A 27,786-nucleotide genomic window follows, 5' to 3' on the forward strand; every position below is an offset into this window, starting at 1 on the left:
TACTAAAATTATATATAACTTTTCACCTCACCATTCAGATGCACAAAAGTTAAATTATAAAGGGGAGAATCTTCCTGATCTTACTAAGGTATTTCTGTTTTTAACAACAGATTCAAAATAAGTAAAACCAAAAATAGGTCACTCAAGCACATTTTCTTCTTACTTCTCTAGATCTTATAAGCTCTAGATAGATTCTAAAGAAGATACATTACAATTTTTTTGAATGTATTTTTCTTTTTTGCTTCAATAATAATGTGACCTTACTGATATGCTCTTTTCCTAAGTTTTTATTATTTTTGCTTTCTAATGAGCTGCATTTTTGCAACCTTGTTAGTTGATCAGTTTCAAAAAAAAATATTCATCTATCATTCTTAAGTGATTTTTAGAGATAGTTGTCATATTGAACATAATGATGTATTACATGGCACTTATATTTTTCTTCATAAAACTAAATAAAATGGAAAAACTTTTTAAAATAGGAAAATAAGACAATAAATGGTCTTAATATTTCAATGGGTTATAAAATTCACCTATTAAATTGGTGTTATGATACCTGTCCTACCTAGGATGTAAGATTACAGACTAAAACAAGATTAGAGCTTTTAAAGGATTTTATAAGCTATAAGTGTTATATAAATATATTATTACTCCAAATGTTAGGACTCCAGAGATTTTCTTGCCTTATTTTAGAATGATGAAATGAAATAAATGTATTTTATCACTTTTATAAGTAGTAATTTCAGAAACTGAATGTTATTTTTTGCTTTTTTGTGGGGGCTAATATCTAGGTTGTATAGACAGACCATTTAAGTTTCTAATACTATATTAATCTGAATTAAATTTGTAATGTGGAAGAAGAAATACTCAGATTAAAAACAAAATTTAGGATTAAAGTTAATAATATCAATTTGTTATTTGTTAATTATAATATCAAATGTGCCAGTCATTATAGTAGAACATTAAATTATAAATTATTTCCCTTGTGCTATTTTTCTGAATTCACTTATGGGAAATCTTAGCAATTTGCTGTTTCACACCAAATTATAAATTGAATCTTTTTAAACATAGTTTAAAAACTTCTTGACTATACCATTTCAATACTGGCCGACAGTGTAAAGTTTATGGTTATTTTTAAGAGTATTTTTGAAGTCATAGATTTTTTCTCTTTACCACAGTTCAGGGGAATATATTCAGAAGACTGTAGAAAAATGTTAGTGTTTAAGGTTACTCAGTTACTTATTAAGTATTAGTAGTATTTTAAGGAAAATGTTTTAAATACGGTCTTTTTTTTTTGCTTTCATTTTAGGTGTTTAAATTGTTGTATTTTGAAATAATTTCAAAGTAGAAGTGTTACAAAAATAGTACAAAGTAGTCCTATACCCTTTGCCTAGAATTATTAATTTTTAGCATTTTGCCACCAAATATGGTATTTCCCGTTATCCTCTATTTTGACTGTGAATGCATTTTTCATTATGGTAACTATTCATAGTACTATGATTTTTATTTCTAGATCTTTTATTATCAGAACCTTCTTCACATAGTTTTTGTAAAATTTTTATTATAAAGTTACTATATTGGATGTTCAAAAAATAGTTTTAGATATATTTGGGACTGAGGCATTAAATACAGTGTGCAGAATTATAAATGGCGATATGAACCTAAATATTTTACAGAATCTGTTGTGTTCATTTTCACTGAGGCTGACGAGTGAAACGATAGCTCTTATCTTAGTAGTGGGTAGAGGAATAATGGAAATATAGTAATATATAAATATAAACAATTGAAGATAATTACCAAACTCAATACTAGACTGTTTCATCCTTCTTTTGCTGAGGTCTAACTCTTGCTGAAATGTAAATGAGCTGAATAGTTTAGTATAGCTACTAAGGTTATATTTTGCAGTTGTTAGCTTGCTATAAATGAATGACAGAACTAGGTCTGTCTGTTTTAATTGCTTCCTCACTAACACAGTGATGTATTTCCATGTAGCAAAAGGTAGAGTTAGCATTAAATGGCCTTAAGCTTCTGCTTTTTGAAGATACATGGCCCATTGTTTTCACATTGAAATATTTGCTTTCAAAGCATGTTTATCCAGCCTGGGTGCGCAAGTTTGGAAGTAAATGTAGGTGTTTGGTAGGGCTTATTCCAGAAGAATTGTGATCCCAGTTACTTACCTGAATAGAATGGCTTATATATACATTGGTGGTGTTAGAAGAATTATTATCAGGTAGCAAGTTGGGAGAGGTGAATTCTTCTTTCTAACACCTTGCAATTGTCTAATTTATGCACCATTTGAAAACAAAATTCTCCTGTCTATTCAATGGGTAAGAAGTGAAGAAGAACTGAAAGTGGAAGTTGGAAGGACAAATAAAGTAGCATGAGCATTGGATAGTTGTTGAATCTTTAGCAACTGAGATTTGGCTGTATGTAAATGTTCACTTCCACTTAAAAATATGACAGAAACAATCAGTTGATTGGAGTTTGTTAAGTGATTCAATTTAAATTCAGTTGTATTTCATACAAGTAATTTTGGTCTGACCTGAAAACAGGAAATCGATGACTGCCATTAGCTTATTATGGTGGAATGAGGGAAGAGTATGCTGTAACTACTGGTATGACTAGGCACTAACTTTGAAATTGTCAGTATTGGGCATTTTAATTAGAAGGTCCTGAAAAAAGAATATATATTTGTGAATGTTATATAGAATAACATATATTTGTGTTTCCTCAGAATAGTGAAAAATTTACATACTTGTATTTTTAAGGATAGAAATGATTTTACTCCATTAAAGTACTTTTTAAGTAACAAATTCAGGATTAGAATAGCAGGCTTATTTTCCTTAAGTTTTACAGGGCTCTTCAACTGAAACTTAGGTTTATAAAAGTTAGGGGTTTTTGCTCACACTTTGGCATTTGTGCAGTGTCGTAACATGTGTGACTGCTTAAATAGAAGATACGTGTGAAATTACTCTCATCCCACTGTTGGGTTGCCTTCCAGCAATGGCTTGTACTGCTATAATCAGGCAATCTGCTACTAAGGATATTTAAGTTTAGAAAAAGGAGATTCTATTTTTTTTTTTAAATAGGAATAAGGGAACTTGCTTTTCTACATGGAAAGGTTGCCATACTAGCTATGGTTGCATCAGAAGTAGAGGTAGTTCATGACCTACAAATGAGCAGTTTCCAGCATTGAATTTTTAAAGATGTGCTTTTTTTTTAAGGAGTTGAGTGAAACTAGGAACACCTTTTCCTAGGAGTGTTTTATGTAATGTGTTTCTAAGCTAGTCTACGTAGCATTTCCTATGAACTATAATACTGCTGCGATTATGAGGCCTAGCTGCTTTTGATAAGAATATTTCTATAGAAAAATATCTTCAGAGCACTAGGTTAGGAGATTCAGAGGACACATTTCTGCCTTTTCATGATGACTCCAAAGACCTGGACAGGAACTTCAGCAGTGAGCTAGCTGGGGGCACAGAAGTAGGTGTTGGAATCTGGGGAACAGGTTTTTTACTTTGGAAACTAAAGGGTCTGACTAGAATTCTTCCATTGAAAATACCTAAAACACACTCATTATTTCTGGCATTGGGCCTTCATCTCTTCTTTTCTTAGGTTCATTACTAGCCTCTTGTTATCATCCACTCTTTTTGTAACTAGGATTTTTTTTTCCTTTCTTCAACTAAGACACAAAATAGTGTTAGTATTCCCTTCTCTTTTCCTATCATCAGAGCAAGTCTTCTATCTTTTTGAGGTTTTCTAAGAGTTTATACAAATAACAGAGATTTGGAGAAGGAATAAAAAACACTTAGGGAAAGCTCAGTCCAAGGACAGATAGCAGTGGTGGATATTTGGGGATTCAGAAACCAAAAGTCATTTTCTGTATAGACTTCATTGTTGCATCTCCAAGGGAGATCATGAAAAGAATTAGTGTTAAAAATGTATGTGAAGGAAGGGTAGGTAGGTTAACTTTTTTGCAATGGGGAACTGAAAGTAGAATGCGATCATTTCAGTGGTGCTTACCTTTCCCTTATTTCCATTTCCTCTTTAGTCCCAAATTTAATTTGTGTTGACCTGGTCCTGACTTGTTCCCTACTTGAAGCCAGAATGGTGATGGCTGGAGTTCTCTGAAGAAGTTTGCCGACAGTTTGGCTAGGAGAGGAAAGGAGATTAAATCTCTACAGGCAGCAGCAGATAGTGAAGGAAAATTATCCGTGGATTTTCTGTCTTGGGCCATGTAGGACATGTGTAAGTAGGTGATGCTTGCAAGTCACATACTGCTTTTTGTTTAAAGCAAAAGAAGCCTATGTTCCACACTTTGATGTTAAATAATGATGTAATGGTTATTTAATAGGGCAGTGGTAGAGGGCCCTGCAAGAAAATTAAGTAAGTATCCTAACATACATAATTTATTGATTCTTCAGTAGATATAGCTCTAAATTGGTTTTTTTTTTTTGAGACAATTAAAAAAAATACCTTAAGAGTTCTAAGGGAATTTTTTTTAATGTAAGAAACTTGCTAAAGTTTCAAATGATACACGTTGCAACCATAGTTAGGTTATTTATTGAAGCTACACAGTTTAAATGGGCAATTTCTGACGTAATTAAACATTGTGGGATATAGATAGTCTAAGAGGATTATTAAATGAAAACAGGGTGGGTAAATTTGGAGTAGAGGATTTTTTCAAAAAATGATTTCTTAGAGTAAAACAGTTTTTAAGTTTGGTAATAGGGAGCTACTTGGGCAGAAAAGGAATAGTTCATATATTATGGGTCAGGGTAAATGAATAGTGTGGAAAGTGCTTTTTTCTTAACCTCACTGTCCTTTTGCAGCTACTGGAAATGGTAGTCCACTCACAAATTTTACCTGTTTTGTGAGACCTTGCAGTTTTAAAACTGTGATCTTCTATAGGATATCCTATTTCAGAACATCCTGGTGATGGTTAGGAAGGCCTGAATAATTCTCAAACAATTATTTAAAAGTAGCTCTTAATGCACAGAAATTCACCTGCCCTGAAAGACCTTAAATATTTAATTTATAGAATGATACTTTGCATTTGATAGAAATTTTAAATTTTAGAAAAACTTTTTAGTGATTTTTAGCTGTCAGACTTATCCTAAATAGAATAGTTTTCGTTTGAATTGTTAGATATGGAGTATTATTTTAAACATAAACAGATGAGAAGAGGTAGAGAATCCTTTTATTTCTTTATTTTGCTTTTTTAAATTACAAAATCAGTACATCGTCATTAAGGAAAGCTTGAAAAACACAAAGCCAAAATGGCAGAAATCACAAATTACCCAGAACCCAAAGACAAATCAATCACTGTTTATACCTGAATGAATATTGTCAGGATTTTTCTATGTAAATATAATTTGTATTTTCCAAAAAATGTTATGTTTTATATATGACTTCACTAATTAATATATTTTAAACGTTATCCTATAACAAGAAGTAATTTGGGAGAACATCTACAGAAGAGTTTACACCATAGAGTAGATAACTAAAGGTCACTCATTTAAATTTAAACCTTTTTCAACCTTTCTAAAATACTTTGTTAAAGAGAATATATTAAGATAGACTTTCTGGTTGATTCAGGGTCATCACTATAACTATCAATATGTATAGGAGTACTTGACTTGATAGTCAGTGGCCCCAGACCATTATTTTTTAGGTTTCATGATGGATACCTAAAAACAATGTGTTCAGTACAAAAGAGAGGGATAGTGTAATAACCAATAAATGACAGTGATTGAAGTAGACATAATCATGACAGTGAATTAATATATTTAATGGCATGGAACAATTACTAATGTCAGTACTTTGGGTTTTTTGTATACCAACTAGTGATAATGAGAGAAGAGAGAGAGTATGAAGGTTCAAGTTCTCTTTTATGTAAGACTTTCAAATTGCACATAACTTAAAATACTATGATTCAACACTCTATGGACATCATGATGGAAAAATGGCAGCCTTATTCTTTATACTGAGAACGATAAAGTACTTGACAGACCCACAGTGAAAGGCCCCTTTACTTAAAAGAAGTAAGAGTCTGGCTAGATAACTTGCTCCAAGGTAAATAATAATACTTAACATGTGAATCCAGCACTCTGTGATATACTTTACCTATTTTAACTAGATTAATTCTCATACCATCTCTATGAGGTAGGTAATATTATGTCCATTTTTCATATGAGGAGACTTGAAGCACAGAGAAATGAAAGCTAGTAAGTTTCAGGGCCAAACTTAGAATCTGGACACTATCTCATTAAAATCCATGTGCTTAACCACTACTTTGTGCTGCCTCTGTTACAGCAAATAAGGCCCAATGTTGTTTTAGGCATAAAAGTAGTAAAAATTCCTCTTGGAGACCTGTATCCTTTAGTAATTTATATTAAATGTATAACCACTATTGTGTCATTCTCATTCATTTCAAATTTCATTTCAAATTAATTTTACAAAATTAAATCTCTAGGCCTACTTGAGGCACTGGGAAGTATATTTTCCCTATATCTAAATGCTCATAGGATAATAACAATAATAAATATACTTACATGTTTTTCAAGAAAATGTATAAAAATTTACCCCCAAAGTAAAAAGATCCTTTAAAAATATACAAATTCATGTATCTCCATTAATGTAGACAATTATGAATAAGGTTTAAAAATTCCAGTGTAATGGCCCTTAGATATCAGAGTCTGCTCTGAGTACTACAGTGGTACTTTTAGATCAGTTTTACTTTGCTAGTAAAGGCTCAAGCAGTAGGTTTGGATATAAATGTAGTAGATCCAAACTGTCAGGTTTGGTTGTTGTTGTTGTTGTTGTTGTTGTTGTTGTTGTTTTAAATAGGAATGGAAGTGAGCAGATGTATTAAACAGTAAAGGTCAATATTTTTTTTTAAGTTTATTTATTTATTTTGAAAGAGAGTTGAAGGGGCAGAGAGAGGCAGAGAGAGACAATACCAAGCAAGCGCCATACTATCAGTATGGAGCCTGATGTGTGGTTTGAGCTCACGAACTGCAAGATCATGACCTGAGCCGAAATAAAGTGTCAGACGCTCAACTCACTGAACCACCCAGGTGTACCAAGATCAATATTGTTTTGAGAAACTTTAGTTTCAGAACTAGATAGGTAAATGTATGGATGTTTCTTTCTGTGGAGATTGCTCAAAACTGTTGGAAAAGGACCCTTAGCAACTGCTTGAGTATTGACTCCAACTACCTCCTGTAAACGGAGACTGCTAAATAATTCTTAGTCTTATTCTCTTTCTGTATAAACCTTTATTTTCAGTTCAAACTGAGTAATGCTCAAAGCTCAGTTGTACTGAACTCATAATCTTATCTATCTCTTTGAATCTATTTTTCTTTTGAGTTCTTGTTCTTGGGTGAAATCCTTCAATGTTTGTTTCCGTAGAGATTCCACATTCCTTAGAATGATTAGCAGTATCCCTCTTGGCTTGACTTCCACTTAGCAAATCTTGCTCCTACTATGCCCTTACAAACCTACCGTGCCTTAGCTGAATTCACGTGTAGTTTTCTGGACATGATGTTCACACTTACTTTCCTGCTCAAATTTCTCTTTCCCCTCTTTTCCATCAGGCTCATCTTTTAAGACTTGTTGGTTTATGACAGCTTTATCAGGTAGGTATTCTTATCTCTACATTTTTCATATGAGGAAATTAAAGCTTAGAAAGTTTATCTTTCTCAAGAACTGATCAAATTTCTGTCTTAGAAATTAGAAATTGGGAAAATGAATCCATTCCTCATAGAAAAATTTTATTGTAGACATACAGTAGAGAATCAGTTCCTAATGGAAAAACTTTATTTTTATTTTATCATAGAGCAAGATCAGGAAGAGATCTCCCTCCACACAGGGGAAGGAAATTGTTTTTTTTTTTTTATTATGTATGAGGCTGAGATTGAAGGTGATGGAAAGGAAATAATTGAATATGAGGGGTCGAAACACCATGTGAGGAGAGAGGGTAAGGGCTCTCTTGGTGGCTAGGTCTTTTCATTCTTGTGTTGATAACTGTAAGAGACTTCCTTTCTCTGGAGTTCATTTGAATTGATTTTTGGTTCTTTGTGACCTAAAGGTCCAAATTAAAGCAGACCTGTATATTTGCATATATTTGCTAGCTTAGTTTCAATTAAGTAGAGGAAATCTTGACTGAAAAGTGATTATATTCCAGAAGTGTATTTATGAATTTGATTGGAATCTAGAAAATGGTTTCTCATGAAAACAATTATAAGTGATAATTATATTCTTTAGTTAGTTCATATAGGTTATATCAGGTTGAACTACTCTATATTATTATGTAATAAAAATAGATAACACTATTGAAATATGTTTATTAAAGTAAAGTCAGTGATTCAAATGAAGACTAAAATAGTTTTTCTCAAATGCTGGTACCTGAAGAAAAGCAGATTTAATTAAAGAAGCATAGGGTAGTAGATATAAATTTACATGACAGTTTTGGCTGCTTCATATTTATTTAAAACAACTGTATTGAAGGTGTTTAGTATCCATGACAGATAATTTGTGTTTAAAACTGTAATGAAATGAGAAAGGATGGAGATATATTTCTTTGGTCTGTGAAAGATAGAGGGAAAGGAACATGATACATGATCCCTACCTCCTATGTTAAAAGCATTATTTGTGGGCACCAAATTTCTGTTCATTGGTTCTCAAACTCTTCGGTCTGTGGACCACTTTATACTTTTAAAAGTTATTCAGGACACCAACGAGTTTTTGTTTATGTTGTTATGTCTATTGATATTTTTTGTACTTGAAATTAAAAAAATATTGAATATAGAAACATACATTCCATTAGTCATCAGAGTGATTATGTTATCACAAGGTCATACAGTGTCTGAGAAACTCCACTGTATACTCAGAAAATGAGAGTAGAAAAGGCATTTAACCTGTTAGCCATATTATTAAAATAGTTTTGACTTTATAGCTATCCTGATCAGGTCCTGAGTGAGAAACCCTGGATCAAACTTTGAAGACTGCTCCTGTAGTTATAGTAATTCTGTTTTGAAACTCTTTATTTTAAATGGGAGAAGACTTTAGTCTTCTAAAGTTGATGCAAGAAATAAACCATTTTCAGAATGTGTATATTTTATGTTGAGCAAACTCATCACTCTTAAATTCAGTTATTTTACATAATGAAAGAAAGCAATTTGAGTTGACTTTGTATTTAGTTTTAGATTGGAAGACCAAAATATGAAGAAAAAAAAAGATGGATAGTGTTGATTGTAGGTGTGTGTGTGTGTGTGTGTGTGTGTGTGTGTGTGTGTGTGTGTGTGTGTGTGTTGGGGAGAAGTGTTTTGGTCAAATGGAATTGAGCTGGTACTGGAAATGTGATCTCTGTGGCTCATCTAATGGTGGTCATTTTGCTCTGTTTTTAGCCATACATTGTGGTTCACTATATGGCTGTTACTTGAGTCCTATACCAGGTAATTTAGAGACCATAGTTAGTAAAGGGAGTATATTTTCAAGCATTCTTATATATGAAAGAATCTCATAATCTTTCTGAGCGTTAGGAAGGATGTTTATATTACGACTTAAGCACTTTTGTGTTGTTACTAACACTAGCTGGATTTGAACCAGGGACTTTAATGTAATGGTGAAGCTGTACAACTTGGTGTACAACTGTTTTTAAAAAAAAGAAAAATTTTTAACATTTATTCATTTTTGAAAGGCAGAGAGAGACAAAGCGCAAATGGGTGAGGGGCAGAGAGAGAGGGAGACACAGAAACAGAAGCAGGCTCCAGGCTCTGAGCTATCAGCACAGAACCCAACGCAGGGCTCGAACTCTCAGACGGTGAGATCATGACCTGAGCTGAAACCGACTGAGCCACCCAGACACCCCTACAACTGTTTTTTTTAAAAAGTCGGTAGTATTTGCCCCTTATGTATTAGGTACTCTATTTAGTAAGTGCATGCAAATCACCTTTTTTTTTTTTCCCCTTTACATTGAGTTACATGTTAACTTAATTGTAACATTTTTGGCTGAGAGGAATTCTGTGCCTTCCTTTTAAGTAATCTGCACCCCATCTGGGGCTTGAACTATGACCCTGGTTTCAGGAGTCACATGCTCTACTGATTGAGCCAGCCAGGCATCTCAATTCTGTGGCTTTTTTATAAAATAAAAAAAATTATTTTGAACTATGGATTATCACCAGTTTTTCATTCAGCATAGGTTTTTCTTAAAAAAAAAAAAAAACAAAACAAGAACAAATTATATCTACATATGAATTCCATAGAGTACATTGCAAAAAAACTTAGTGTGTATGTGTATATGTATAAGGGCCATATGCCAATGTCTGTGAAACACTTTGAATTAAAATATCCCACAAATTACAAACATACTATTCCTTAAAATATTTAAATATAGTAAATATCACTTAAATTGAAATACTGCATATATTTCCTAAATGGTTCAATTAGGTTTAGGCGTTTTGATGAGGAAAATTATTATCTTAATTATAGTTGCTTCTTTAGAAGAAAGTTTTCAGGTTTTGTGTGTAGAATTACGTTTTCTAAGTATCTTAATTTTTCAATGCCTCTCTGAGGCCTAGGCAATGATGAGCTAACTCACTTTTTTAAAAGGGCTAATTTGGAAGTGATTATTTCTTCAGGCTAAAGATTTGTTTGGAGAGTCTTGTAACAACTTAACTGAGTAGAGTCAGGAAGCAATCTGGATTTCTAACTTTCTTTTTGAGACTCTGTTTGAAGTAATTATTCCAAAAACAAAGATGAACCCTCCGCTCACTTTTTTTAGGGAAATTACTCAATGACATTGTATTGATATAATTCATTTTTGAAGTATTTTTGACTAGTGATGACTTTATATTCATTTAGGAGTAATCATTAGACTATCTTTGTCTATTTTAGTGTAAACTTTTGTTTTTCCTTGTGTAAACTTTTGTTTTTCCTTGGATGTGTCAATTTAGTTACATTGATGACATCTGTATTTTCAGCTAAATTAGCCTTGACCAACTGCTTTATTGATTGGTCCAAATTTGTGGCATGTTTTTCAGAAAGACTTATGATGGGTTGGCGCACAGAAATGTCATATTTCAATCACGACATGAGAAATGGTTGGATTGCCTGTTCTACTAGGAGGTATTCTTAAAATTAGTTATCCTGTTATATCAATACTTATATCTCCCATTAAGAATGAGAAATATTTAGATTTTGTTATTACCAGTTTATTTATAAATTCATAGAAATTATCATTCGAGGAATTAATGTGCCAAACTTCTTTGGATTCTGAATTTTTTACTCTTCTTCTAAATAGGAAAATATGTCTCTGAGTAAATAATAACCTACTCTGTTGATACTGATAACTTATAGTTGATATAATTGACTATAACTGATAACTCCATTTATGCTGATAACTGTAATTTTCCAGGAATAATGAAGCTTTATCACTTAGCATCGATGCAAGAATAAGTTATTATTTCTCCAGCTTTTAATTTTTTTTCTTAAGACTAGATCTACAGAATTACAAATAAAAACAAAAATACAAAACTTACCTCAATTAAATTTCCATTATATAAAGATAGTAGTTAACATAGTATTTAAATCTTTGTCCATGAGAAATGTGACTTCAAGTGCTGTGTAAGAAAGATGTCAGAATCTTGCAGCATAGGTAAACTGTAGTAACTGTGTGCTAAAAGAAATGTAGTAAAATTACTGGCTTAAAATTGTTGTGTAATTCAGATGGTGCCAGCAGTTCTTCATGAAAAGGTGACTTGTTTTAAAAATTCCACTTACTAATATGCATTTTAAAGCTTTTAAACTCATTTTAGGTTTTTATCACTTAATTTATCTATATAAATATGTGCCTCCTCCATTTTGAGAGTAGTTGATAGAAAACCGAGCAACAAAATAAAGCCAAAGGTCTCAGAATTAACAAGTGGTAGAAATAACAACTCAGAGATCCTTGAGTTTTATTTGTACTGTTTCTTACATTCAGTAGACAAAAATGCAGTGAAAAGGTATAATTAAAATGCTACAGTGGTTACTTTATGAATCAGTTTCATTTCATAGAAAAAAACCTTTAGTAGGTATGTTGCTTTTTATTATGTTTATGTGTACATATACTTTACTACAGTCTATAATCTAATTATAGACCATATTTTAAGCTATTATTTTAAACTATAAACATATTTAAACATACATATATTCTTTGATATACATTTTATTTTCCTAACTGTGATCTTTAATTATAAATCATTTTGAGTCAACAATATTTTGGAACTAGCAGAATTCTACCCTTATATATATAAAACAATTCCATGTAGGCCTTCATTATATAAATTCTAGGTAATAAAAATGTAGCCAGAAATACACATCTTTATTTTTTTCTTTTCTCTTTGTTGCTTTGTGTGTGTGTGTGTGTGTGTGTGTGTGTGTGTGTGTGTGTGTGTGTGTAAAAGAAGCTAAGTGACTTATTTCATACTAATGAATAATTTTTAGGTCTAGGAGCTGCCCTCTAGGTTTTCTCAAATTGCTACCATAGCAAAATAAAACTAAGTAAAACTCCATAGAATGAATACATCTTTTCTGTATATAGAACATTGTTAAACATATTTACTTTACAGTAAAAATCTCCATATGGAGATAATTAAGTAATATAAAAGAATCAGGTCTTTTATAGCCATTAATTTTTAACAACTGCCCTATAATACAGTAGGTAATTTGGTCTGCACATTTAATTAAAACCATTATCTTTCTTTTTGGACACATTTATTGTACAATTCCAAAAGTTGTACATGAAAAAAATTGTGAATCTATTTGTCTCTAAATTAGGCCACTTTGAACAAGTAGGGGAAAGAGAGTGTGTCTCTGTGTAAAGAATTATTCATTTTAGATTTTTGAATAGTAAAGTGTATATTAAATTATTTTAGTTATGTCACTAAAATTTCTTGAGCCAGAGGTATAAAAATGAAACCATGTACTCTAATCATTAGCAGAACCAGTGATTAGTTTAAAACATTTTTTGAAAATTTCAAATGAGAGTCTGAAATGTAACCATTTATTTCTGGCTTTAGAAACTATAGATTGTACAAACTTGGAACTGTAATCAAAATTCCCTGTGAGAATGGACACATTACTTTTGAGCTCTAAGAAATTCATTTTCTGAAACCTTTAAGTTTAGGGTCTAAATTTGCACATTTAGGTTCATTTACCCATCATTTTAGATGTTCTGGGAAGAAATATCTAATGATTTTTCCATGACATCTACCCTTTTTTTCAGATTCTCGACTGACATTTTATCGTGTTATTGTGTTCCACGCTATTTAGTTCCTTCTGGAGCCTTCCGAATTTCACATGCACTACTTTCATCAGCTTCTGCAGAGTGGATAACTTACCTAGGGACCCAGGTCTTGCTGGACAAGCAGGCAATTGTGAACAGGGACAGACTGGCCTTTTTTTTTTTTTTTTTTTTTTTTTGACTTAAATTTTTATATTTTTTGCGTTTTAAAGTATAGATACTCATTTTGGCAATTTATTGAAAAGTAAAGCCAGTGAGTTTTCTGTAGGAAATACATATCTTTATCTGAAGTGGAAAGATTGTGTAGAAGTGAGCCTAACTACCTGCTGGCTTTTCTTTCCATATTCAGTAACTTTTACATTGTAACTGAAACATTTTTCTGTCTCTAAACTAAGTATATCTTTGTTTTCTGGTACATATTTCTGTAATGTAAACATGCTTGTGTAGATATGAAGAAAACAATGAGAAGCTGTTCTGTATGCACAAAATATGGTGTCTTGTGAGGGTTTACTAAGGAGTAGAAGGGAGGGATTTATTTGAGGAGCTTTAAACTAGTTGCAAACTGGGAATTTATCTTGTATATCATAAAGGTATAATTCTGCCATCAGTTTAAAAGAAAAACAAGATTTTGGTAGACTCTTGACTAAATGACTTTAACAATGTTAGAGAATTCTAAAAACTGGTATAAATCAGACTGCTGTAGAATAGCAGCAAAAAATTGGGGCTACTTTTTCGATGTGTACTCATTATAATTAGGTGTCTCTATTGGCAGTTAGGTAACAAGAAAATTTGTTATGTTGTATTGTAATGAAATAATGGCACTTTATAAAACTGAAAGTTAATTTTAAATATTGTTTAGCTCAGCCAGCCAGAATTTTGATGTGGATGTGGAAGAGTCACCTTATAAAGTGCAAGAATAAATATATATATTTTTAAATGTTAAAGTATGAAGTTTAAATTTTTTTGCTGCTTTTTGAAAATATGTAAGAACTAAATTAGGTTTTTGATTAATGACTAGTTAATAACAGGGAATAAATAAGAGTGATTCTAAAAATCAAATAGAATGAATTAAGAATTGTTAAGACTTATGACGCTTTAAAATTCTGTATGAGAAAATAGTGTATTATCAAGGGATGAATTGTGTTTTGTGTTGATCGGGAGCTTCGCTATTTTTAAAAATTTATTTCTATTTTCTGCAATTATAACATTATTTCCCATCTCTCAGACTGAATTTGAACTGATTTCTTCTTAACACCATTAAGCAACTTACTAATCAGTGGCATTTAATTTTTGTAAAGCAAAACTTAGGGCTTTGGGTGCTTCCAATAAAACTAAAAAGCCATTGAAATTGTTTTGTTTGGATTTTAGTTTAAATCTGTGTCTATCCTGCTTTATAGCTCTCCCTTTGACTAATAGATTAGCAGTGCCTTTTTCTGTGCACAGGTTTTATGCAAAAAAGTAAATTTTCTTAAAGTCTTCTATCCTTCTTTTTGACATTCAGTAGCCAAATACTTTTTGCCTTATCTTTACATTAAATAGCAAGAACAGTGTAGCTTGAATAGATTAAAGATTATTGTGTTGGAGTATTTTTTATCATATATAATGCTATTAGGTTTTGCAGAATTTCTGTAGTACTCTGTTTCTCCCATTAGAAGAAGAAAGAATTAGTTGTATAATAGATAAATTTAAAATTGTATAATAGAAGCCCTAATTGGGTATTTGTGGAAATGCAAGACTGAAATTGTTTTATCATTCTTCTGGTAAGAAGTAAAAGCATTGCTTTTGGTGAGAATGGCACTTAGAGTTAGAATTCAGCCAGACAATTGGGGCTTCAACTGTTTTTTACGAATAAAGAGTATAATGGCCTATAGAAGCCTAAATTTTCAGAAATATACTGATTTCTGGCTTAGCTGAATTTCTTAGTTTTGTTTGTTTGTTTTTGTTTTTAAAGCTATCTTTCCAGCAAAGGATAGAATGTTAAATACTTAGAATTCTGAAGCATGATTTGGTATAAAATGACCTAAAATTATTTTTTTAATTTGGTTAATTTTTTAAAGTATATTTGTGAGTTGCTTAACATTTTTTTTTGCAGTATTCAGTGTTAATTTTGAAAAGAAATGTTTCAGCAAAATTTTAAAACTGTTTTAGCACTCTTCTGTAGATGAATGGGCGGTCAGTGTCAGTCTTAAAATTCTTTTGCAAGATAACCAAAATTATTTTTCTCTGTGCAATAGAAACAGTTAAAATAATGTTTATGCATTGGGTTTTCTCCTGATGTTTGAGTTTTTAAAATTGCCACATAGTCTGAAAATGATTTCATTGTGCTGGAAATGCTTTGGGGAAGATTTATTTTCTTTGTAAGTGGAAATTGAGCACCACCTGTTGGTCAAACATATGTATTTTCATTTGTGATTTCAGCAAAAATATTTTGTTGTTAAGTAATTACATTTCTTAACAACAGAGGTCTTATATAATTCTGTCGCAGTATAGATTTATGTCTAAAAACTGTATTTCATAAAGTTCACCCGAATGCCTTTATTATTACAGATTATAAAATGATCCACTTTTATCGTCTTTACTGTATAAGTAAGTTTTCCTAACTTTATTGCTATATTCTGCTGAATTATATGTTACCCTCTTAAGGAAGTGGATGGTCTTAACCCTCTGTGTACCTATTAAGTTATTAAAAGAAATAATTATTTTATTTGCCTTATGTGGAAACTACCAAATTGAGGAAGGACAGTTTGACGTTTCCTATGTTATCTATGCATTAGCTGAATGCTGCTGGATTTAATGTTTTAGAAAAAGAAATCCTTTTCTATTTGTTTTTCTTTCTTAGTAACAGTTTGAAGTAAAAAGAAAGTAAGAATTCTTACACTAGAAAAAGCAATTACTGTTTTTATTGCAGCTTTTAAAATAATTTTACACTGTCATGTTGAATGTTTTATTTTGCTTGAAATGCATACTTATAACTCAAGTAGACATTAATAAAGCAAATTACTAATTTTAAAATGTTAATTTTAATAATTGATATGAATACGAATGTTAATAAAACTACTCAGAGCAAAGCAAAAAAGGTCTGAAGTGACATTTGATACTCTCAGAGATGTGAAAACTGTATTTTCATTAAGACTAGTTGCAGAAGGCAACTGTGGTACTTCTTTCAGTACTGACATCAAAGTGAGTGCTACAGCTGTATCAAAGTCTTAACCCCTCATACATTAATAATGTACAGTAAATAAATCAGTCCTTTTGGGTTTTAGGGAGGTTGATCTTTTTATTTTAGGTTATACTTTCCAAGAAGAAATTCCATGCTTAGTGTTAGATGTATTTTTGCCAAGAAAACAGTATAAATACAGCCAAAAGAAATGTTTAAGAAATTTACGTTGGTATTTTATATATCATAACTGAAAGTAACTGACTTTTTATATAAACATTAAGACTAGTAGTGTCAGCTATATTAGATTATTTCAAATCATGAATCATACACCAATTCCCCTCAACTCCTGTTGCTTTTTCCTATATCCCTTTAATGTTATCACTTCTTGCTAGTTTTCCAAGCTAGAAACTTCAGAGTCAGTCCTGTCTCATCTTCCCCATCAAACTCAGTTTCTAAGCACTGGCAAAGACTCTTCATTCTCTTCTCCATACTACTGCTCTGCTTCAATCTTCCTCATTCCTCTGACTATTCCAGTAGCTACCTAATTTTATTGTTTTTAATCTCTTTTCTATTTCATCTTATCTTCAATAGCACTGAGACATTTTTTGTTTTGTTTTTCTACTAAAACACTTGGCTGGTCATATTAAAATTATTCTTTAGATCTCAATTGCCTACTATGCAATCAAATCTAAATTCCTTCAGATGGCATTTTACTGGGACCTTAGAATCAGGTTCCAATCTACTGCCTTGCTTTTTCCTCTTCCCTTTCCCACCCACTGAAACCAAATGTCCTCTCCTTTGTGAACAGTCTTTTGAAGAATTTAATTATACTAATTTGAGCTCTACCAGCAATTGGATCATATTACTAGAAGGTCTTTTATTACTGAAAGAGTTGTTAGTTTATACTGGTATAAATAGTTATGAAGTCCCTGAAACCGGTGACTATGTGGTTTTGTTTGTTTGTTTGTTTGAATTTTGAATTTTAAGTCCCAGGCATAGTCCTTGGCACACAAGAGGCTATAAACTTAAAGAGTTTGTCTACTTTGTCTCCTAGAGCAATTTACTTAATTACTCAGTCCCTAAATGTATTTACATGTGTAATGTGCTTAGAACAGTGCCTGATACATAATAAAGGCTCAATAAATGTTAACATTTACAAAACAAAATAAACCATTTAATATATTCAAAATTGGGGGAAGTACACAAATTTGAAGCAATTATTTAAAGATGTTTTTGTAGTAAAATACCACATTTTAAAGCTAATTTAAAATATTGACTATATGAAAACCATTGTAACTGAGTAATGAATGGTTTAAAGTTTTAGTGAGTTTGCTCTTTAGAGTTTAATAAAATATGTGTACATATACAAATAACTGCTTAGTCTTGTCTTAAAGTTGTCATATTATGTTAAAGTAATATCACTCTAAACTATTTACCAAAATGTTTTTTACAGCTACAGAGAAATATTGTTAAGAAGATAAATAAAAAAATTGACACCTTTTTTTTTTAGGTAGACTTTTAAATTAAAAGATGAAGGCCTAGCATAGGTTCCCCCCACCTCCAAAGTCTGGATTATAGTAATATTAGTAGAAGGTTTTAAAAGACAACTGTGGAATGTTTGAAATAAGTCATTCTATCACAAGGCTTATGGCAGAAATAGACTTCCTTGTGACTTGACAGTCTTAGCTTTACTAGTGTTTTTGGTTGTTTGTTTTTACTTTCTTCCATCCTTAATGACTTGATGAATTTCCTCATCATTTCCAGCCAAGTTCAAAGTAAATATTTCCCTGATTTTCTTTCCATGGTTTTGGAGGGAGGATAGATGGGTACATAAGGAAATGTCAATTTTTTTATAATATATGATGTTATAGTTAAATTTTATTTCTTTAGTTAGAAATCTTTATTTACCATTTGGCATTGGGAGATAAAGGTTAAAAACATCCATTGGGAAATAGGCCTCCGAATCTAGACAGTTCTCCTCAAAAATTCATAAAAGCATTCATAATGAATGAGAATCACTGCGTAATGTTAATATTAGCTTAGATTGTAAACGCAAGGTATTTTTAAGGAGTTTACAACTTCTTGGAATTATAAAAGGTGTTTTTTCAGACAATGGGGTAAAAAGAAATTTGATTCTTTGTGGGGTTGGATCTTATATTTTGTAATCTAGTATCATTAACATATTGCATAACTTTAAAATATCTTGATATGTATCATTTTCTTTCTGTGAATGCTTATGTTGGAAACAAGTATACCTTTGACAGTCTGTGTTTAATATTATGTGTGTCTGCTTTGAATTTTTTTCTTTTTTGATTGACATACATTACTCCTGAGTGAGATGCTTACTGTTGATAATATTCTTAAATAATTTGTGCAGTCTACAATTAATAATTTAACTGCAAATGGCTTTCTGTTGACTCTTTGTATGTTATTTCATCTTATGATTATAAAAGATGCCATAATTTAGTAAATTAATTTATTTGGGGAATTTAATTAAACATTCAAGGATGAATACAGTCTGAAGACTTATAATCTTGAATTTTATTTTATTGCTTAGTAAATCGTATATTATTCCCTAAGAGTTGTGTATTCAGAATAACATAGGGATGTTAAAACTTAGAAGAAACAAATATTTTAAAATTATTTTCTAGGAATAAAATGATACATCTTTCCTTACTTGAAAATACCTTTTAATTATTGATTTAGTTTTCACAGTTTTGTTTAGATCAGAAAGCTTTCAGTATTTCTTAAATGAATAAGCCACTTAACATTAGCGTGAAATATTTCAATTTTATATTTTTATATTCAATATATAACCCATATTAATATGTAGCATTTCACTTTATAATGAAAATTTCTCATTGTAAGATGTAACTGTTATTCCTACCAAGAAATATTTTAATTTTAAAATATCAGTAATGACAATATTTTCAAAATAATAAGCTAATAGAAATACAATGCATATTCAACAAATACTTCAGTGTCTAATAAACACTATGATTTAAGTTGGGGTATTTCTTTTTTTAAATTTTTTTAAATGTTTATTTATTTTAAAGACAGAGGGAGACAGAGCACGAGCAGGGGAGGGGCAGAGAGAGAGGGAGATGCAGAATCTGAAACAGGCTCCAGGCTCAGAGCTGTCAGCACAGAGCCTGACGCGCGGCTTGAACTCACAAACCGTGAGATCATGACCTGAGCCAAAGTCAGACGCTTAGCCGACTTAGCCACCCAGGCACCCCCTAAGTTGGGATATTTCTTAATGAAATATTATTTAGGAAGAGAAAAACATAATAGAGAATTAAAATGCAGTGTTATACGTGCTATAAGAAGTGGTACAAAAGGAACTTGGAGCAGTGCTTAAGTCTTTTTAAGGATTCAGGGAAGGTTTTTGTGAGATTATTTTGCTTCAGCTCATTTACAAGGAATTGAAGAATATTTCCAGGTGGTATTAGAAAATAAAGAAGGGGTTTGAGGTTGAGGGAGCAGTATGTGCAGAGGTGTGGGGACATTTAGAGAGCAGGGCTTGAAAGAGGGGGCTGTGGACCATGAGGCTGACTAGAGATATAGTCTATAAAACTTTTTGGGACGTTATGCTAATAATTTTGGATATTATCCTGGAGGCATTGGTGAGGCATTAAAGAATTTTAACCAGGAGAGGAACATGTACCCATTTACATTTTGAAAGATTATTCTGGTCATACTATGGAGGATGAGGGAAGAAAGGGCAATTTAGGAAATTACTGCAATACAGGAAAGAGAGTGCCTGAACTAAGTGGCAGCGAGAGTAGAAAAGGAGGGTATTAAGGAGTTAGAGTCAGCCAGCAGGTCTTGATGATTAATTGGTTGTTGAGGTTCACGATGTTTTGTTTGTTTGTTTGTTTGTTTGTTTTGAGTACTCAAGGACAGGTATCTAGTTTGAACTACTACCCAGTGACATTGGGACTAATGGAAAGAGGACATAGTTTTGACATAGGGTTGGACTTTAGTAGTAAGCATGCCATTTTTGAGATGTGAGAGAACGCTAGCTTAGGTACGTCCAAATATCTGGAGCCCAAGAGATAGAAATTTGGAAGTTAGCCAAACTGGTCCCAAACTCATTTTGTTGATTTTGTTTTTTAGCTTGTTAATGACTCTCTAAGAAAAACAGCAAAAGAGTAAGGAGAATTTAGAAATTGGGTCAGAGAAATTTTGGGAAAAGAAATGTCTGTGTATAGTCTATTTTGGATTTTAAGAGAACTATCTGGGATTTGTTTCTCCTGCCAGTAAATTCAGTTCCCTGCCACCATCTATCTCATGTGATCGGTGAAGTTGTCTTAAGGGAAAGGAGAGTGGATAATGACCCAGCTGTTCTGGATACCTACAAATTTAGGGGATGCCTAACTTTTTAGTGTACATTTAACTCACGTGGGCACAATATCTGCTTTTTTGTTGTTGTATGTGTCAATGTTTCTTTCAGTTGGTATGGCAAATAGGGAGTTGACAGAATAAAATCACTAAAGTGAGCAAGAATAAGTGTTTTGATGCCATTATTTATTTCAAAATTGCAGAAGTAGATCTAATCCAGTATTTAATCCAACATTTTATATGTATTGTATATAATTTTGGATGCTATGTTATTTCCAGGACAGTTTATATCTGTGCTTTAGTTATTTTAAATGAAGTTGCATATGAGTTATGAATCTTTTATTTGGACTTTTGAAGTTGCAGTATTTTGTGTATCATGGAAATATTTTTGTTAATTTTTAAATTGTGATATGTATAAACATAGGAAAACAAGATTAAATGTATTGTCTTATATACTTGAGATTGCTAAATATTCCATAAATTTACCGAACATAACTTAAACACCATTTATAATAACAGATCCCAAAAATAAATACCAGGGACTAAATTCAACAAAAGATGTACAGGACCTCTATGGAAAAAATTACCCAACTTTATTGAAAGATGTAAGATCTAAATAAATGGAGATACCACGTTTTTGGATGGGAATACAAGAATAGAAATTCTCCCGAAATGAAACCATTAAGTTCAATACAATTTTGATCGAAATCCCAACTAGTAGCTTTTTTCAGCATTAGCGCAGATGGCCTACCTCGCCCAGCATGGTCTGCGCGCATATGCGAATAACCTTCCATTTCGAATGGGCGCTCTGCGCATGCGCAAACGCCCTTTCGCCACGAGGGGGCGCTGTGCGCTTCGCGAACAGCCTTCCTGCCTCAGGGGTGGTGTGCTTAGGACAGTCTGATTTAAAAATTGACATAGAAGAGCGTCAAGAAGAGCGAATTGGTTTTGAAGTACAGTATGGGTAGACTCATCCTAGCACATATCAAATTTATACTTTGCCACATAAAACAACAGTAAATTAGCTAGAATGATAATGACATACAGGTAAACAAACTGATGGAACAGTGTACCTCATCATCCTTATTTCTTGACTCCTCTTTGTATACAATTATATGCCAGCCAACCCGAACTATATATGCCAACATCATGCTGGGAATTGCAACACTGTGCCTTGGGTATTGCCACTCTCTACAGAATTCCCTTCATCCATATATATTGTACTTTACTGAATCTAAAATGCATTATTATTTTATATACCACTAAAAAAAAGTTGCCAATTGAACTGACACATCATCATTGCTGGATATGTTCTGTTTCAGAGATGTTAAAACATGAAAATATGTGTCTTAGGATCTTTGGAACATGGTATTTAAAATGCCAGTGTCTCCAGAAAAAATATTCCCTGGTTTCTCTTATCTGAATAAGTTCTCTCACTAAGAATTTGCAGAGCATTTATTTGTGTCTTTTTGTGAAAATTTTACAACAGATGTGTACAAAGCCTTTTCCTCTCAGATTTCCCATTTCTCAGTGTAGGTATCATCAACAGTAATTCTAAAAGGACTGAGAGTTAACAAATATTGAGGACCTACTCTGTGTCCCATGGTAGTTGCTTTAAGGGTATTGTCTTGATCTTTAGGCAGCTCTGCAAGGCAATTACTGTTATCCAAATTTTTGCATAGGAAACGAGCTTGGAGTTTAAGATTGCAAAACCAGGATTGGACCCCCAGACTGCTTGACTTCAAAGCCATGACATACCACATCACACTGCATTTCTGCCTCTCTGCTTCCCTTACCCTGATTACAGTGAGCTAGCTGATTGCAGAAACCATGTGTTTTGTATCTCTGTATTCCCCATATCTTGTTATTTATTCCTTAAACCTACTAGGTGGATGTGTAAAATTAGAGGAGATTAAGGCACCTCTTCAATAATTCTTTAAATATTTGTTCAATGTTTATTTCTGTGTGGGATCAGCACAGGGTAGGTGTTGAGGCTATTTTTTTGACACCACTAATAGATTAAATAGTAGATGCCACTTCTTAATTCAATGAACTTTTGAACATTTTGGAAAAATAATTTCAAGTAAGAATTTATATTTTCATGACAGAAGAATTGAAAAGTGAGTAAAAAAGATTAATAACACATATTTTGGAAGAATATACTATGTACCAAGCACTTCACATGCATTATCTCAGTCCGTAAAGTAACATAATCATAATCATCAGTACTATAGTTATCTTTATTTTGTTACATGAGAAGACTCAGGCAGCGAGCTGGTAAGTCAGTTAGTCCACCATGTCATTGCTAGTAAGAAGAAGAGTTACAGTTTGCCTAACAATGGCTACACTCCTCACTGTCTGTTTTGGTTGTTTGCTTTTAAACTTCGGTAGTGAACTCAACAGTTTGAAATTTTCCTTTTTTTTTTTTTTTTTTTTTTGCCCAATATTCTTTTTGAGATTTTGTCAGTATTGATTCATGTAGCTCCACTTCAATTAATTTAAAATTTTTCAGAAACCAGTAAGTGTACTTAGTTTAAAAAGTCAAAATATGTTAGGCTTAGAGTGAAAAATGGATACCTCTCTCTCCATTCCTTACTCCTTCTCACAGAGACAACTGCTTTTCATATATATATTAAAAAATGTTTATTTACTTATTTAGAGAGAGAGAGCATGCGTGAGCATAAGCAGAGGAGGAGCAGGGAGTGAGGTAGAGAGAGAGAATCTCAAGGAGTTTCCACGCTCAGTATGGAGCTCCATCACTCGACCCTGGGATTATGACCTGAGTCTTATCAAATCAAGAGTTGGATGCTTAATTAACTGACTAAATCACCCAGGCACCCCTGCTCTCAACTTTTGGTGCTCTTTTTTCCCCCTTTATTTACTTCTATATCTGCCCCCCTACATCCCCCATTGACTCTGGTATTTCCTGACTTTTCAATTTTAATTATGTCTTTCTACTGTGAAAGACAATGATTTAGCATTTCTTCCCCCCCCACCCCCCACACCATTTTGTTTTCTTTTTTTTTTCTTTTCTCATTTTTTTGTTGTATTTACATCACGTTATTATAACTGTAAATATTTACAACAGAGCTATATAAAGTTCTATGTTCACTTTTTTTCTCTTTTGTGAATTTTTTGAATTGTTAACTGCCCCCCCCACCATTTTCTTAGTTTTCATTGTACAAATTACTAATTCTTACCTTAAATTCTGAGCAAAATAGAACTCATCTCAATATGATCAAATTAATAACATAATTAGTGTTTGGTTTTTTTTTCTTAGAGACATTCTTTCTGGAGCCCTAAGCCCTCCTTCAATTCGGATTTCTTTAAAAAAATTTTTTTTTAATTTTTTTTTATTTTTGAGAGAGAGAGAGAGGGAGACAGAGCGTGAGCAGGGGAGGGTCAGAGAGAGAGGGAAACACAGAATCCAAAGCAGGCTCCAGACTCTGAGCTGTCTGCACAGAGCTTGATTTGGGGCTGGAACCCACAAGCTGTGAGATCATGACCTGAGCCGAAGTCAGACGTCTAACCAACTGAGCCACCCAGGCGCCCCAATTAAGATTTCTTGTGTCTCTTTTCTGTTTTAGAGCCCTGTTTTTCCTGGTATATATATTTTTCTCTAACTTGTTTTAATTCTTCAATTTTAATTCCTCTGATAGTTTTTTGAGGAAGAATGCATGGAGGTTACATTTTCCCCCCTGGAGAATTTAAAGTGATACATTGATGTGGAGTTAATTCTTCTGTAACTACAATAAAATCTGATTTTTTTTTCAAACTGCCCAATGGTAAAAACAAATTGTTTCTTATCCTATAATTAAATAATTTAGGAGGAAAAATATGGTGAACTGTTACCTTGTTGAAACTTTCCCCTCCAGTTTACTACTGTCAAAGACTTCAGGTTGAATTTAAAAAATGATGAAGCACATGAAGATTTAGAGAAAGCATGGTTAATGTAACTCCTTATATAAAAGAGGTAATATCAGTTGTAAAGAGTGTCATGGCTCTGTTTTCATTGATATAATGGCATTTACTTTAAATAATTCTTGATTTAAATGAAAACATCTAAATTGTAGTGTTTAAAAGCAATTATAATCTAATTTCCATATAAAGATGTCCAAGATACAATCTAAATATAGGTTAAGTGGGAAAAAAAGTCTTTTATAATTGCCTATGGAAAAAAAATTAGGCAGAGTATGCACGTTGGTTTATCTTTTATGGTTTTTAAGTGGAAGCTTTCTGTTTCTGACATTGCAGAGAAGCCTTTTCACATAAATAACCTCCCATAAATCATCTCAAAATGTCTAAGTAAGGGCCTGCATAATAATTTTTTTCTTGAGTAGTCTGCAAATGACATCTCAGTCATTAACTACTTTAGGATAAAAGCATTTTGCTAACATTGAGCTTCACTCAAAATTCTTAACTTGTTTAGATTGGCATATGCTGTTTATAGTATTGTATTTGACTTATTTGTTAGATGTCTTTTTTTTTTTTCTTAGTAAGAAATTTTACTGTTAGTTAGCTTGTCAGACATCATTATAAATAGGGGGATAAAAATCTTGGTGGTAGATTGCAGTGTTTTATAGTGAGCATTATTGATCCATAAAGACTTACAGTATATTATTCTAAGGTTGTCATTGCTAGAAAGGACTGAGGAAGGATTAAGGAACTACATTGACAGAAGTCATCATTTTAATGACAGGCAATTTAGTTTGAGGTAACTGAAGCAGGGAAAAATGCAATCAATCATCACAGCAAGGATTTTCACAAATGTTTACCAGTCTATAATGAATGTTGTGTAGATCATCAAGGTCATTTGATAGCTTCTCTGAAAGTATTCATATTATAACAAAGCAATTCTAGTATTTTAAATAAACTACTGTGTCCAATTCCTAAAGTTCTGTGGTACAATGAAGTTGTGAAATACAAAGTTTTAAAAGGTTAGGAAACATGAAAAAAAGTCCAGCTAATTCATTAAGCATTTTATTTCATCCTTGGAATTAGGCATATTGTTTTCTCGCCAGTGATAGTTTACTCAAGTGTTTGGCTAAGGAATACACATAAAAGGTAATTTGATATTGGATCACATTCACTTTATTGTTAATTGTTTTCAAGTTTTAATACAGTGTTAAAAATTTTATGTTTAACAACTCTTCAAATTGTTTTCTCTTGATTATCTTGAGGGAGAAATCTACATATAAATTCCTTTCTACCCAGATTCCCCATCCAATTAGTTCTGGGATAGTACATGAGGAGGACTGCTGAGTTAGGAGAGTAGTGCTGGTGAAGAAAGTGAGGGTAAATGTTGCTCACTGGTTGAGAAAGCTTTAGAGGTAGTTCTGGGTTCAAATTTAGGCTCTGTCTTTTGCTGGATGGGTGATCTAATTTAGAGGAATAAATATCGTGTTTTGCCCCTGCAGAGTGAGAATAATAATAATACCTTGCCAATGTGGTGGTTGTGAAGATTAATCTCATAGCTTTTGTAGGAGACTTACAGTTCTGGACACAAAGTAGCATTTCAAAGATATTTAGTTTACTTCTTCACTTCTCCTGTATGAGAACAAAGATAATAAAACAGTTGGTCTCTAAAATGCCAGTATTGGTAGGTAGAAGGGAGGCATGGTTATTATTTTGCATTTGAATGAAAATATACTCAAGATTTAGTCGCAAAAGGCTTACCATAGGCCAAGGTTATTAGAAAGTAAAAATTGTGGCTTAAAAAATTGTTTTAGTGATTTCATGTAATTGTTTTGATTTAAATTACTATGTATCTCCCTCTGCCCCCTCGCCCCATAGAAAACAAAAACCTGGATTAGCTTATTTGACCAAATGATTTGTTGGAGTCTTGTGTCCTAGGCACTACCTCAGTCAACTAGAACTATCACTGTAGTTATATGGTGAAGGAAATACCCTTGTCATCTACTTTATAAGTTACACATTTGCATTTCATTCAGCATTCATGGTAAGTAATCTTAAAGGTCATTAATTTCTGCCTTTCTATCTATCTATCTGGAATTCTGAGCAAGTTGATAGTTGTGGAGGGAGTGTTAATTTTGTTGAGGAGTTCTGGTTTTGGGGTTGTACAGACCTGGATTTTAATTGTGAGTCAGTCACTTACCTTGTGTGGACTTAAGCAGTAGTTATTTAACCTCTCTGCTTCTCAGTTTCCTTATATAGGAATAGGATATTCCTAATTATATCCTTAATTAGGATACTAATAGTAATGACATTTGTGGTTCTGTTTTTAATTAAAGAAGATAGTATATGTATTTTGAAAAAGAACAAAGCTGGAGGATCACACTTCCTGATTTCAAAGTATATTAAAAACCATAGTAGTCAAAGCAGTATAGTAGTATCATAAAAACAGACACATAGGTCAGTACAACAGAATAGAGAGCCCAGAAATAAACCCCACATGTATGGTCAATTAATTTATGACAAAGAAACCAAGAATGTACAATGGAGAAAGGATAGTCTCTTCAGTAAGTGGTATTGGGAAAACTGGACCCCTATCTTACATGATGCACAAAAATTAACTCAAAATGGGTTAAAAACTTGAACATATAACCCCAAACCATAGCGTTCCTAGAAGTAAACATAAATGGTAAGCTCCTTGACATCAGCCTGGGCAATGATTTTTTTGGATTTGATGCCAAAAGCAAAAGGCAACAAAAGCAAAAAATAAGTGGAACTACATCAAACTATACAGAGCTTATATAAACAAAGGAAACCATCAACAAAATGAAAAGGCAGCCTACTGAATGGGAGAAAATATTTGCAAATCATATACAGTAAAACCTTGGACTGTGAGTAACTTGTTCTGTGAAGTGTTCCTCAAGACAGGCAAACGTTTCTAATAAATTTTAACTTGATAAGTGAGCTATGTCTTGCAATGTGAGTAGTATGTGACTCTGAATGTCACATGATCACAACTGAGCCATTGGTTGGTTCTTCCATCTCTCTTGCTCACTTGCTTGCTGGCTTGCTTTGGGATTGTGGG

At 32.4% G+C, this 27,786-nt stretch overlaps 1 protein-coding gene and 1 long non-coding RNA gene across 4 annotated transcripts in view; both read left to right on the forward strand.

Moving 5' to 3' along the window:
- The window catches only part of FBXL17 (F-box and leucine rich repeat protein 17), a 495,428-nt gene that overhangs the window by 80,226 nt on the left and 387,416 nt on the right, over positions 1-27,786 (forward strand). The window lies entirely within an intron of this gene.
- On the forward strand, positions 7,650-13,290 carry LOC109267625 (uncharacterized). Its single transcript, XR_002080205.2, has 3 exons — positions 7,650-9,455; positions 11,043-11,127; positions 13,268-13,290. It is a non-coding gene; the product is annotated as an uncharacterized LOC109267625 (long non-coding RNA).

The sequence above is a fragment of the Panthera pardus genome, unplaced genomic scaffold (genome assembly GCF_024362965.1).
Source record: "Panthera pardus isolate Hobbes unplaced genomic scaffold, ASM2436296v1 HiC_scaffold_2, whole genome shotgun sequence".
NCBI lineage: Eukaryota > Metazoa > Chordata > Mammalia > Carnivora > Felidae > Panthera > Panthera pardus.